This window comes from Fukomys damarensis, unplaced genomic scaffold (assembly GCF_012274545.1).
Source record: "Fukomys damarensis isolate Sample0158 unplaced genomic scaffold, DMR_v1.0_HiC HiC_scaffold_27, whole genome shotgun sequence".
NCBI lineage: Eukaryota > Metazoa > Chordata > Mammalia > Rodentia > Bathyergidae > Fukomys > Fukomys damarensis.
Window position 1 is genome coordinate 30945936 of NW_022900939.1, and position 14488 is coordinate 30960423.

Sequence of the window (14488 nt, forward strand, 5' to 3'; positions counted from 1 at the left end):
CACTGGAGAACTTTAAACACTCTCTCAAACTTCCTGCATCACTGCCTTCTCTCTCACTCTTGGCAGACAATCCAGTTGGCAAGTCACATACCAATCCACACTTGGGCCAGCACAAGGCATTTTACTAATGGTACACCAAGACCACATAAAACACTGTGCACAAGGAGAAGTCATTCCCCATAGACAAGGGAAAGGAATGATGCTAGTGGCCAAAGGATCCCTCACATAGCAATATATGATGTCTCACAACAGGATGTTGCCTGCCCCTTCACTATGTTCTTCTACCCTCTTTCCCGATATTACTGATTGCTCTGCTAATGTCACTATTCCCCTTACTTGGCTTGATCCTGTCAACCTTGATATTCAAGATTCAATTCAGTGATCACCTACCTCTTTGGAAAGTCTCTCAGATACATCTTTTCCTTCTTCCCTTCTAGATCGGCTGCTCTTACAAACTACACATATAGTTCTGCGTTCAAATTGTGTGTTGGCTCCTCCTAGACTGGATAGGGCAATGTGTCATTTGCCACACAAATTGATGCTTAAAGTAGCATGAGTGGACAGTGGGCACTGTTTATTAGATGCATAAAACCAAATCCATTGCTTGTTATAAAAAACCTAATAGTGGGCACAGTTTTCCCCTGCATAGTGATAAGACAAATTCCAAATCAACTTCTTCAATCCTCTTACTCTGTCATGAACAACGATGGTTTCTGAATATTGCCATACTGATGTACTCATGTGACATTTTTTGTATTGGCATATGACATGAGACCTGCTTCTTGAGCTACAAAGTAGTGATTTCTCTTCACGTCTGTTGATTATTCTTGGCTTTAGACAAGACAGTCTTTGTTGACTAATCCACAGAATTATAATCCTTAGTTCCATGTAGTTATAACACTGCAAGACCACTGTGGTGTACCCAAGCTCCATACAGTCACCATCTGTATCTTCCAGTGTCATTTGTATCATGAAGTCAGTAATAATGGCCTTGCAGCATCCAGCACAGGGGCTACCAATGTGTGTATTTGCTTAGTAAGTTGTTCTGCACACATTGGGGAAGGACTTATTTTTCTTGTGCTGGGTGACATAACAGGGCCTCCTGCAAAGTTGGAAAAAAAATGGGAGGAAGCAGAAATTGCTAGTTCCCTGTCCAGATTGTTCTGTCTTTTTTACAATGGGATGTCATTAAGGGCAGCAATATGCCTTTGTGAAGGCTTCATTTCCCAGCTAGATGAGGACAAATGGGCAAGTTGGACGCTGTAAGATACAGGTACAGGTTGTTGGGTGGGACTTCCATAAAGGCTCTTTCTGGAATAAGGGCAGGATAGCTGGGGCGTCAATTATTAGTTTGCTCCACGAGGTAAATTTATGGACTGGCGCTGAGCTTTAAGGATGATAGAGCAGAGTCTGGGGACCTGCGGTAACTGCCTAACACTCTTTTATGAAGAGAGAAAAATATGCTTACGGTTTAGGATATTGTACTCTGCAGGTTCCTTTTACAGGCAGAACAACATTAGCCACCATGTGAAGTGCTGGGCCTTGCTGAATCCAAGCACTCCTTTCCTGGAAGGATTTCTGGGGAATTCCTGGGACGAGTTGAAGACTAGGATGCAGAAAGACCTGGGCAGGAAACTGCCAGGGAAAGGCGCACCCGCGTAATCCCGCCCCTGCGGCTTCAGGACACGCCTTGCTCTGCCCCTGCACAGTGAGGCAGCCTCCATCCTAGGACCTCCGGGTGTCCAAGCCCACGTAGGTATTGCAGACACCTGCCCCCTCGAGGCGCATGCCGCATCCGTGGGCCGCGCGCGCCGATTCCAAAACTCCGGGATCCGCCTGTCTGTCAAGGGCAGCCTCAGACAGCCATTGGTGGTTGCGTGTCACGTGAATGAGGAGACGTGATAATGCGATTGGCTCGCGGGTGGGCGCGTGAAGGGCGGCTGGGCCCACTGGTCCTCAGAGCCTCAGCTCCTGGAGTGCTTTAGCGCGCGGGGAGTCGTGGTCCGGCGTTCAGGACTGGGGGTTTTACAGTCCCGAAGAAGCGGCTGCGATCGCGGGGCCGGGGCGGACCGCCAGGGCGCTCGGGGTCGCATTCAGCCCGGGTACTCGCGCCCTGCCTCTCTGCCCCGCAGGCCCGGCCGGTGAGCGGAAAGAGGTCTCTGGTACGAGGTCTCCTGAGCCTGAGGGCGCTCGCGGAGAGAGGGTCGGAATCCGCCGCCCCAGCTACGCGCTCCGCAAGGCCCCTCGGGATTTATGTCCCCAACGCCCAGGTAGCACGGGGTGAGTCTGGGAGGCGCCTCCTTGAGGGTCGCGAGCCTGCGTGCAGGGACCTCGGGGTGCAGGGTCTCACTGGGCTCCTGCGCCTCCTTGAGGGTCGCGAGCCTGCGTGCAGGGACCTCGGGGTGCAGGGTCTCACACTGGGCTCCGCGCGGGGCCAGGCTGCCTGAACCCCAGGCCCGGGGTGCAGAGCGCCCCTCCGTCCTGCTCACAGTGATCCGGGTTGGTTTCTCAGAGACGTGAAGACCTGGGTTTTCATTCAGTTCTTTATTTAAACGGTAGCTGTACCTTAGGGAGAGGGGGAGGACCGAGACGACAACCGTAAAAGCCGTTTACAAGTTGGTTCGAGACCGAGTTTCTGACCTCTGGTTTAGATTTAATTTAGCCCCTAAATTGGTTACGTGCCCATGACCAAGTCACTTTTCCCAGGAACGCGCATTCTCAACCGGAGTGACCTCAGATTCTAGGGGCCTGTGGTATATTGGTTTGTGGCTGTGCAAAGGGCCACAGAACAGAGTGTATCTGTGGCTTTGAAATTTTGTGGAGGTGTCAGATTAGTAAAATATTTCTCTCCGATTTTATTTGCATTTCATTGTAAATCGACAGTAGCTTTGTACATTTATGGGGTGCAGAGTGTTGTGATTTGTGACATGAGCTAATACCTGCATCATCTTAAAAGTTTATTTCGGTGGTGAGGACATTTGATACTCTTAGCAATTCTGAAATGTACCCATTTCCCTATTCTTAACTGTATTCACCATGTTGTGCAATAGATTTCAACAAAACTTTTTCTTCCCGTGGGAGACTTTATATTTGTTCGCTGTATCTCCCCATTCCCCTCACCTCACATTCCCTTATTACCATGGATGTGAATGGTTTCGATTTCACCTATAACTGGGAGCATGCGTTTAACTTCATTTCTTTGGCCTATTTCATTAAATATGTTCTCCCGTTCTGTCCATTTTACCACCAGGGACAATGGGGTAGGGGGATTGAACCCAGGGCCTTCCTACTGAGCTACATCCTCAGCCCTTATTATAACTTCTCATTTTGAGACTGAGACAGTGTCTCCCTTTGTTGAGCAGGCTGGCCTCGAACTTGTGATCCTCCTATCACATCCTCTCAGAGGGCTGGGATTAGAAATTTGGGGAGAACCTGTCCAAATTTTGAAGAGTAAATAAATAAAAGGGTATGGATGAATACTCAAGTGGAATTGCTGGATTCGTTTTTTGGAGAACTTACATGCTTTTTTCATGTTTGTTCCAGCTTATAAACCTACTTTCTGCACAGTGTAAACAACAGTTACCTTTGGAGATGGAGAGTTAGCTCATTGCTTCCGCTGTCTGCCTGGCAAGCACAAGGACCTGAGTTCATCCAATCCCTGGTGCCAAAGAAAGAAGTGAAAGAAAAACAACAGTTACCTTTGGACTTTGTGATAGCTAGCCTAAGGGGTATGTAGTGATTCCTTCTTGCATTTTTTTATTTGCTTTTCCCTCATTAGTGATGTCGAACATCTTTTTGTGTAGCTCTTGGTCAATTTTATGCCTGATTTAGAAAAATGCCCATTTTATTGTTGGGTTGTTCGTTTTCTTTTCTATTGAATTACATGTGTTCCTGTAGTAATTTTAATATTAATCACTTAATAGATAAGTGATTTGTAAATTTTTTTTCCCTTTTCATTGGTTGCTTGTTCGTTTTGTTGTGCTGAAGCTCTTTTATATAGAGTCCTACTTGTTTATTTTTGCTTTGGGTGCCTGAACTTTTGGTGTCGTATCCAAAATTTCCTCCCCAAACCAGTGCCAAGGAGCTTTATCTGTCTGCTATCTCCTTGAGTTTCAGTTTCTAGTCTTACATTTAAGTCTTTAATCCTCTTGATTAATTTTTGTTGCATGTGTATGTCCAGTTTTCCAAATACCTTTAGATTTAGATGTAAAATGTCCCTCAGTGTGTTTGGAAGGCGACTGGCTCATGGGGTTGTAGGCTTCTCCATTGATGAGTTGTGTAGCCTGGAGGTGGCTCTGGTTGGAGCTGTGTCCCTGAGGAGTGACTTCTCAGATTTTAGCTGCCTCGTAGGCTCCTCCTTTCACGTTCTGCTTCTTGGCTGCCATGGGTAGAGCATCTTTTCCTCTGCCATGCCCCTGTGCCATCCTATTTCTGCCTCAGAGCCAAGTGACCATGCACTGTATCCTCCCAAAAAGTGTGAGACAAAATAAACCTCTTATATTTTGAGTTGCGGGCATTTTGTCTCAGCCATGGACAAGTGGCAAATGTGCTCTTAATTGAAGACACCATCCTTTTCCCATTGTGTATGCTTTCTGTTCTTGGCACAGCCAAATATTAATTCGCCATATATGTGTGGGTTTGTTTAGATTCCTTTTTTTTTTTTTTGGTCATGATTTGAAACCTAACATTTGACCTCTTCAGTGATACTTAGGATTTCAACCAGTAAATTTTTTTGTAGCAGTTCATGCCATGAGGCCATCATCTAGCCTGATCTGCTGCTACAAAACACTTCCTCTCTGATCTTTCTGTGCAGGAACAAATCACTCAATCCCTGGATCAGACTTTCCCATCTGGATACTCTAACATTTGTGTTTTGCACAGGGAGGTAGACAGTGGTAGAAGGTTCATGATTAACTACTGGAGGGAAACAAAGTCATGCATTTCTTTAAATCGTTATGGATATTTCTATTGTAGTTCCAGCAGAATCACTTGTTCTGCAGCCATTCATGTATGCTATAATTTGTGGCATTCCACCCTTCAAAAGGAAAACTGCCTTGCCCTACACACGAACCTAGGATATTCTTTCATCAAAAAATTTGAAGCACTTCCTATGTGCCCCAGATTGTTTTAGTGGTTCAAATGGATCTACTACAGGATTCCATGTCAAATCCCTGCATGCAGAAGGCCCACACAGTCTTAGCTACTCATGGAAACATTTCTCATTTAGATTCCAGCCTTTGCAGAGTCAGCCTTGATAGTTCACTTTATACTTTATAAAGACTGATTCTGCTCTAGGTAGAAAGGCTTCTGGAGATTTTATATTTTCTCCACTTTCCTTCTAAGAAAATTAAAACTACTGCTAGTCTATCTGGTTTATATTTTGGTTTATAACTTTCCGATCTTTTGTCTGGGCTCTATAAAGCTGACAGCATACTCTGTATTCTACTTTGTAATTTGTATATTTCAATAGAATCTAAGGTGAATAAGTATGCTTTTTATACTCACACAATTCTATTTTTCTTTTTTGCAGTACTAGGGATCGAACTTGGGTACCACTGAGCTAAATTCCCTGCCCCTAATAGTGTGTGTGTGTGTGTGTGTGTGTGTGTGTGCGTGCACGCGCGCGCGCCCGCGTGCATGTTTTGTTTTTTTGAGACAGGGTCTCACTATGTAGTTGAGACTGCCCTGGAACCCGCTATGTAGCCCAGGCTGGTCTAGAACTCACAGCAGTTCTCCTGCCTCAGCCTCCCAAGTGCTGGGATTACAGGCATGTGCCACCACGCCCAGCTGTACTAATTCTTTTTTTTAATCACCAAACTGCTTTATTTTTGTGACTGACACATATGTGACACTTCAGTTTTTTATTTTATCTCCTCAAATATTACTGAAGTGTGCATTAAAAATATTCACATTTAAGGGCCTGGGATTTAGCTCAGCGGTTTGGTGGCCGGAGTTCAATCCATGGCACCAAAAAAATAAAAAATTTAAAAAAAAAATGTTTACATTTAAGAAATGTGACACATGAAGGTCCTCTGCGTAAACATAATTATTTTCCCGTATATTTTCCTATTTTTTTCATACATAAATAACTTACTCTACAAAATCATGAATAAAACCATCAACTCTTAAGATTCAGAGATATACACAAAATTTGGACTTTGAAGAAAGTATTTTCTTGATTTTATAAATAACGCCCAGGATTTGCCATGTTTATTACCAGTAAATTGCTTATCAGAACTTCTGTCTTTTAACTCATTCTGAAAAAGACTTTTCAGTTTAATTGGTAAAGATGCCATATATTTGAAAAATCAAAATAGTAAAAAACCAACAGTTTTTTAAATGTTAGTGACATCGGCTATTTAAGTATTGCTAAATCTTATTAAAAATCACTCAGGTATCTGAACAAAAAGAAATTCTACTAAAAAGTACATTCCTGTACATTTAAATGGCATCAAACAAAACTTAAAATTTAAGAAACAGTAAAATCTTATTAAAGCCGTATTAGCCTTGCAAAAAAAATTTCACTGAGATTCTGTTACACAAACAGAACCAGTTGTATCCTACATTTTCTAAAACTCATCTCTTTGAAGATTTAAAACCTCCAGGGTAAAAATGAAGACAAATAAGGATTTTAGAAAACCATACTTATAATTCCTGATTCACATTGAATTGGTTTTTGTTTAATGACTGCAAATATTTACTTTTTTAGAAAATACAATATTTGTTAAAACATACCACCTACCTGCTGATTTATTAAATAACCACCCAAGATTATTAGGTATGTATTCCAGTTACTTTTATGTAGTAAAAGTAAAAAGGGATTTTGCATATTGGCTACAATTAATTTTATAAATATAGGCCTTTATAGATATAAAACTTAGAAAAAATTCTCAATATTCCCATTAGATTTAAATAATTTAAACTAAAAATAGTACTATTCTCTAGGCACTGGCAGTACTTTTAAAATATTAAAGTTTCTAGAAGTTTCATTTCTTTTTCAATACAAAAATGTTTGGCTCACCCTATTAATTGCCCCAAACTCTTCAAAACTAAATGTTCTTTGTTAAAGACCAGAATACAAGAAATGTTCTCTATGCTCTTCTTTTAAAAACAATTTTCTGGTATATGTAAGAAATCTAAATCAGAATTCACAAATGATGGCTAACTTTCAGCCTACTACAACATAAATCCACAGTTGTTATGCATAAACAATTCAAAATTAAAGTTTACAATGGAAATGTGAAGAAGTCGTATCTGCTGCACATCCCTGCTGATGGGTTCCTCTATACTTCAGCCAGGCACGGCAGATGTGCACAGCTGCCAGACAGACTGCTTAGGAAATTAAAGATATCAGAGCTATAACTAAGGAATACATAACTATAAACACAGTAATACCAAAGCATTAGGGCTATGTAAAAAAAAGGAATAAGATGTGATGTGAACACATCTGATATTTTTCTGTAAGCCACTTTCCGATTAATAAACCTACAGTTTTATAATTCTTTTCAAAAGGAAAAATTTTTCTACACTGCTACATGCAGTAATTCTACTGTACATTCTTGATTATAGTGCAATCTTCAAATCCTCTTGCAGAGCTTGACATATCAAGATTTCTCCAGAAAGTCAGCTTGTCCTATTTTCATCAGGCTTTGGTGCTTTAGGAGCCTTGCAAAGCTCCTTAATGACTGGTGATAAAGCTTTTGGGTGCTTGCCTTATTCACAAAGTCATACACAAATACAGTTTCCAAATCTAAGGCATTATTCAAACTGTTTGAAATCTCAAGCAGGATATCCTTGGTCAGCCTCAGAGTATTGAGTGCCGCCCCCACTGCTCCTCACCTTGGTGCACGCAGAGGGAGGCAGGAGCCCAATTCTAATCTTTTTCAAACAGGTGTTTTATGGCTAGAATTGGGACCTGAAGAATCTTGTTAATAAATTTCTATAGAGGATAAACTCAAAAGCCCAAGATGTTGACCCAGAAACAAAATTCCCTTCTCTGCTCTTCTCCTGCCTTCCTTCCTGTCCCTTCTAGTGCTAATGTCCCGTTCCCACTCCCAGACCCAACCTAGGGCAGTTCTGTTGGGGAAGTCCCTGGAGGAAGGTTCATATAGCCAGATAGATACTTGGCCTGTAGTTCTCTTTTCACACTTTCCCAGCTGGCCTTTCAGAATGTTTACTGCTTCCCTTTTTGAAGTTCACAGATTTATGTTAAGGCATAAAAGTTACAGAGACCAAGATGTATTTATAGAAGTTCAATAATAAAATCATGAAAAAGGAAAAACAGAAAATTGAAAATAAAGAAGTAGCGTATAATTTCTGCATGGAGAATGAATTAGATCTAAGCTAGATCTAAAAGGTGCTCACCATTCTTCAGTAGGGCTTTCTCTGTCAAAACATTTTAGTGGACAAGACACCCAACTCCACACATAACCCAGCACACAGTTGGCATAGAAATCATTCATTTCAACATCTTCTCATCTGTACAAAATCCTGGTATATATAGAATTCCTCAGATAGTGCCAATGCATCCCGTAAGAGCTTAAGTAACACACCTTGTGGTGCAGGTGCTGAAGTTCTGTATAAAACACTTCACCATGTAGGTTCTATTCTGGGTGCATCCATATGATGTCAAATCAGTGATTCATGTGCTGGATCCTGAAATATTTTTTCTGAAAAATCAGTTGCTGCCCTAGATATTATGTCTGTGTTGGGGGGTGTTTAAAACAGAGTTGAAGTGATGGGGAGGGGGTTATATAAAGAAAGGGGGAAAACTGCAAATTAAAGAAGTCTTTGGGCATCTGACCAGATAACCCTGTAGCATGTGCTACAATCCAGTATCTGGACAACGTTTAACAACCAGATGTTGTTAAAATTGTTGTGTATCAGTTTTATATGGCTTTTGTTTCCTGTTCTTAACAGTAACATTTACCTTGTGACCCACACAAAGGTCCAGAAGAAGAGAACATACCTTTCCTTTTGACCCCATTCTAAACTAAATGCTGCTTTTGTAGACTGGTTAAATGGAACCCTCCTGGGCTGGAAGACTGAGCTGAGGCTGCAGGTGTGCCAGGATTGGCCTCAGATGTGAATGCGCCTGATAAATTATTTTTGTGATGTTGAGATTTGAGGTGCTGCTGCCAGACTGGGATGAGGGGCTGTCCGTGGACCAAATGTAGACTGAGTAGGCTATTGTCCAAACACAATGAAGAAGATAGAGCTCCAAAGCTCATGGAATTAGCTGTCTGCCTCCTTGATTGTTTTCCAAATGGTGTGGTCTGGTTAGCACCAAATGCTGGCCTGGCAGATGAAGCTGACCATCCAGCGCTACGTCCAAGGAAGGATCCTGCAGAGCTGAAAGTGGTTGTGCTTCCCAGGCTTGAAGTACAGGTTGCAGTAGTCTTACTGGTGAGTCCTGATTCAAAGGCAGGCAGATAGACAGCTGTGCTGGATGTGGTTGCTGGGTTTGTTTTTGTTTTTGTTTTTGTTTTGTCCTTAGAAAATAGCAGAGACTGAGAAAGACTGGACTAAATGAGGTAATGCAGGACAGAGCTGCTCACCAGCTTACTGGCCTATCCAAACCCAAAGGCAGCCACTGGTGCAGAGGAGGAGGGGGTGGCACTATCAAGTAGGCCACCACCAGCTGAAGTGGGTGGTGCCCTTGAACCAGAGGAACTGTTGTTCAGGAAACAGAAAACAGGCTTACTGCACCTCAGTCAGCTGTGATGCTCGTTTCAGCGCTCCAGAAGCAAAAATGCACTTTGTTGGCTATTCCTCTTTCTTTCTTTGCTGCTCAAAAGAAAGTCTAGAGTCAAAATTATTATCATTCTTACTGTGTTGCTTAACTTCTTCACAGTTAGAATCATTGAAACTCCAAAGGGCTCTCCAGAGGGCTTAGAAATTTTAAAGCCTTCACTCCTGGGCTGCATAGACCCAGAGTCAGATGATACACTTCCTTTGAATCCTCTCTGATCTCCATATTTAAAATTTCCACTGTTTGTGATGGTCTGAGAAGGCCCAGAAGAGAATGAAGGGACACCACATTTGAAGGACGAGGCTGCTGGATTCAGAGATGAGGAAGATGTGTCCCGTCCTTGAAAGTGAGATTTTGTGCCTGGCCTGGCCTGTTCACATGCTACACATTTGGTAGAGTCTGCTTTGTCCTGCACTTGGCATGCTTCCCAGTCCCATTTCTCCTCGGGCCTTTTCCACTTGTCCAATCCTAGGTGGTCTCCAGAAGACAGACACAGGTGCCCCACTGCTACTGGAAGCAGGGGCTAAACTTGCTGGTTTCACCAACATACAGGACACACATTTGTTGTCTTCTGCATTATTAGAAACACAGTGTAGTGGGCACAGCCAAGATCCCACAGGCCTATTGATTTTACCTCACATTCATAAGGTACCAGAGGTAACGATGCTGTAGGAAGATGACTTAGTCCTAGTGAATGCACCTTCTGAAATCGATGTGCCCCTGAGGACTGGCTTCACAGCAATTTGAGGTTTGGGTATTTCACAAGCCACGCATCTCCCTGCCTTAGATTTCTTTTGAACTAAAGAGGTATCACAATCCCAAGTTCCTCTTCTTGACTCAAAATTGTCTGTAGATCCTGACCCTGTTGCACTCAGTTGCTTTGCCACTTTTGCTATAATCAGTGTGTTTAGCGCTTTCTCCTGGTGGTGATTTTACATTGTCCTGAAACAGACATGTATCACACTTCCATGCAGCTTTTACACATTCCTCACAGCTGATTGCACTGGAAGAAAAGGTAGTGCTTGCTGGTTTTGTGTAAACCACTGGCCTCAGTGTGGTAAACCAAGCAGTAAGAGATCTAGCTTTTGACATGTGAGAGCTACAGGTATTTTCCAAACATCTAGGATGCCTCCTTCTTTCAGGAATCTCATGGTTCTTGAAAGGACATTTGAGTCTTCATTTTGGCTCTTACAGTTAGTTCTCTTCACTGCAGTGATGTCTTGAGTGGAATTCTTGAGATGTTTTAAGATTTTCTTGTTGAACTACCTGAAATTCTTGATTAAAAATAATTTTAAGTAATGTAACAGACTGTATTTAATGACAATTATACATCTATAAACCATGCATATTTATGAAAAGAGATATTCATATAGTGAACATTTATTGTCTAAGTATCCACATTAAGGTGTTGAAAACAGTGGTATTTGCTACTTCCCCAGAGTGACAGGGGTTCTGAGGAGTCTTTGTTCTTGGTGATACTCGCTAGGTAACAGAGCCCTGATTTCAGATAATATGTGTACTCTGAAACAGAATTTTGACAGGAACCTTAGTCCTCATTTCTCACAGAGGAGTAGGAGTATGAGCTAGTTTCTAATGTGCATAATGATTTTGTGAAGACTGGGCTAGGAATTTTAAACATACTGCTTTTTATATTTTGACAGCTAAACAGAACCCAGGAAACGTATCTTCCCAATACGTTCTATGAGTGTGAATACCTGTTGTAAAGAAAATGCAAACAGCTTACCTAGTGCAATGGTTCTCAGGCACCAGGCACCAAGTGTAGTGACAAATGCAGATTCTCAGTCTTACCCTAGGCCTACTAGGGTAGGGAGTGGAGCCCTGCCCAGCAGGTTTTTAAGAAAGCCCTCCAGGAGATTCTAATGGGTTAGGCACTGTCCACTTCTGGATGAGTTTAGAAGCATTTGTGGTGTCATCTTTGAGATTTCTTAACACATGTAGGACTGACTAGCCAGGTGTGCTGCTGGTGGGACAAGGATAGATAATATGGAAACTGGTATAAAACCAGCGCCCTGTGGTGTTCACTTTATACTCGTGTTGTGCTTGCTTCGACAGCACATATACTAAAAGGGATGACACATTATACTCGTGTTCTTCATTGTGCTATTTTCTGAAGAATCCCAATTAAGCAATGTACTTTTTAAATGATGAAATAGCAGTGTTCCTACTGAAGTGTTGTTTTTCCATGATCCTTGTGACTGGTCTCCTGAGCCTTGGAGCTTTCCCTAAGGTGTATTTAAATTGTGAGATCACAGATGGCAGTGAAAGTTGTAGTGAGATTCAGATAGAGTGTATTTTTAAAGTGGCCTTTGGTCATCTCCCTGATGACTATACTTGTTAGAAATATCACAGTAATATGACGCAAGAAAATAGTTCTCTTTTTTCTTAAAGTTAGCTGCTGGTCTCTGGAAGGTGACTTGAGAAGAAAAGTGACTTTATATTGTTGCTCTGTTACTGTTTCTGAGTTACAGATTCCGAGGTGAAGACATTTCAGTTTCTTAAAAAGCTGTTTTTGTTCTGTTTTACTACATAAGGAACCATAAAAATGTTACAATTCTTTAAGAACAAAATGCTCCTGTGGTTTTAGGATGAGTTTTATAGCATCTGAGCCATAGAGACCTAGATGCATCTTCCCTCCACCCTGCGTGAAGAGAGGATGCAAATAAGATACAGAACTCACATATGTAGAGGCAGCCTAAAGGAGAGAAAATTTGGCGTGACATTTGAAATGATTGCCACAGTGCATATTTGGCTGAAAAGAAAACTGACCCATCCTTCAAGGAATTATAAAAGGCCCAAATCTGTCAGGTAGAGAATCAACAATAAGTTAAAGATACAAATGTGATCAGGAAAACTAAAGTTGATGACTATGTTCTAGGCTTTGTAGCTACAGCAGTTTACAAAGCAAACTGAAAAATAATCTATGCTTCTCGAAGCTCACGGAAGGCAGACAATAAATAGGACAAAGAATAAATTATGTGACACAGTAAATGTGTTTTCTTAATAAGTACTATGGAGAAATACTAAGGGGGAGGTGTTTAAATGATAAGGAGGATGTTGTGGAGAGTTGTGAAAAAAGAAGTGATATCACCTGCCGAAGTGAGCATGTTGCTAAGAGTCATGGGTAGAAGCATGATCCTAGGCTTCCCAACAGACTACATCTGGCCCCTCATCCCAAAAGAAAATCAGGTAGGGCCGGGGATTTAGCTCACAAGGTCCTGAGTTCAATTCCTGGTACCGGAAAAAAAGAGAAAGAAAATGAGATAGAGAAGTTGATGGTACAACAGGAAAGAAATTTTACTTACATTGTAGCCACACTGGGAGGGCAGAGCTAAGGGCTATTTCAGGGGTTTTCAGCAGCAGACTTGAGATTATATATGGGGGGAGGCAAAAGGCAGCCTAGAGGGGTTTTCACAGCTAAGATTGTGATCCAGTACCAATCTGGTTCATCATCCTAGGACTGGCCACATAGTCTTTTTGCTGGCAGAGAAATTTCTACTAACCAGGGAGCCGTCTCCATAAACTTCACAGGATGTTTATCTGGCAGATCAGTGACTGGGCGTGGCAGTCTCCATTTGCTTTTGCAGGATGTTTATCAGAGTTGTGCTCCTGGAGTTTAAGATTTACTTAGGGAGACAGCAATTCACAAAAGGACAAGCCAGAGAGTCTTGTTAAAATGAATTTACTTAGGGTAACAATTAAGTCCTTCTACCAGGATCCTTCTGGCTAGAGAATTATGTGTCAGGCCTGCAATTTGGTCTGCATAGTCCTTATAGTAATCCAGTAGAGGAGCTAGTAGGTCTTGAATACGTTAATAAATGTGCCTGAGATCACAAAGCCAACATGTGCCTGCCTCTCTATTAAAAATGTTTTTGTGTAATCTTACAGGCAGACATTCTGCACTTTTTTTTTCCTTTTGGGAGGGAGACAGCTAAAATGTATAAGGGGGTATGTTCCTAAAACTTGTGTTTGGGTCATCAGTGGATAAACCTTTGGGTTTATCACAAAAGAACAAAACCAAACAAATCTTTTTGTGAAAAGATGATTAACAAAATTTCTTGCAAGTATCAGGGCATAGTGGCACAGGCTTGTAATCCCAGCACTCGGGAGGCTGAGGCAGGAGGATCGCTGTGAGTTCAAGACCGGCCTGAGCTACATAGTGAGTTCCATATCAGTCTTAACTACATAGTGAGACCCTGTCTCAAAAAACAAAACAAAAATTTTTTTCTTGGCAAGTAAAGAAATTATAGATGTAAATAATGGTGTAGAATCTGATATAGCTGATGTAAATGCATAAAATACAATGAATTTATTATTCAGTGTGGGATCTATAAAATAAATTTCTGGGAGTCCATTATTTAGACTGAACTCTTACACTAAGGCTCCAGCAGACTAAGCCAAACTGGAGTCCCTTTTGCTAAGAGCTACTCAGTCAAACTGCAACTTTAAAACTCAGTGGGGCTGTTGGACTTGCCTGTTATCTCAGATATTCAGAAGGCTGAGGCAAGAGGATCTGTCAACCTGAACTGGTATAGAATTCCCCGACCTTCAACCCATACAAACAAAGTCTAACCTGATGAAAACCAGTCTGCTATTTGTGCCGTACTATTTTCTTGTCCCTGATAAAGCTAATCATTTAGGTACTGTTACGGATGAGCGAGTTCAAACAATAGAGATGTACCACACTCGGTGCCAGAGTCCAGCTCATTTATTATAGCT

At 41.8% G+C, this 14488-nt stretch overlaps 1 protein-coding gene and 1 pseudogene across 4 annotated transcripts in view; one reads left to right on the forward strand and one right to left on the reverse strand.

The window, feature by feature from the left end:
• Positions 1-1930: 1930 nt before the first annotated feature.
• Ptpdc1 (protein tyrosine phosphatase domain containing 1) overlaps positions 1931-14488 on the forward strand; it is a 74624-nt gene continuing 62066 nt past the window's right edge. For 3 of the 4 annotated variants that reach the window (XM_010607568.3, XM_010607569.3, XM_010607572.3), the window contains exons 1-2: positions 1931-2280; positions 3544-3728. The gene's annotated coding sequence lies outside the window, so the exon portion shown is untranslated. The remainder of the gene's footprint in view (positions 2281-3543; positions 3729-14488) is intronic. The other variant, XM_010607570.3, reaches the window with a different exon arrangement.
• Positions 9766-10843, reverse strand: LOC104850601 (annotated as a pseudogene).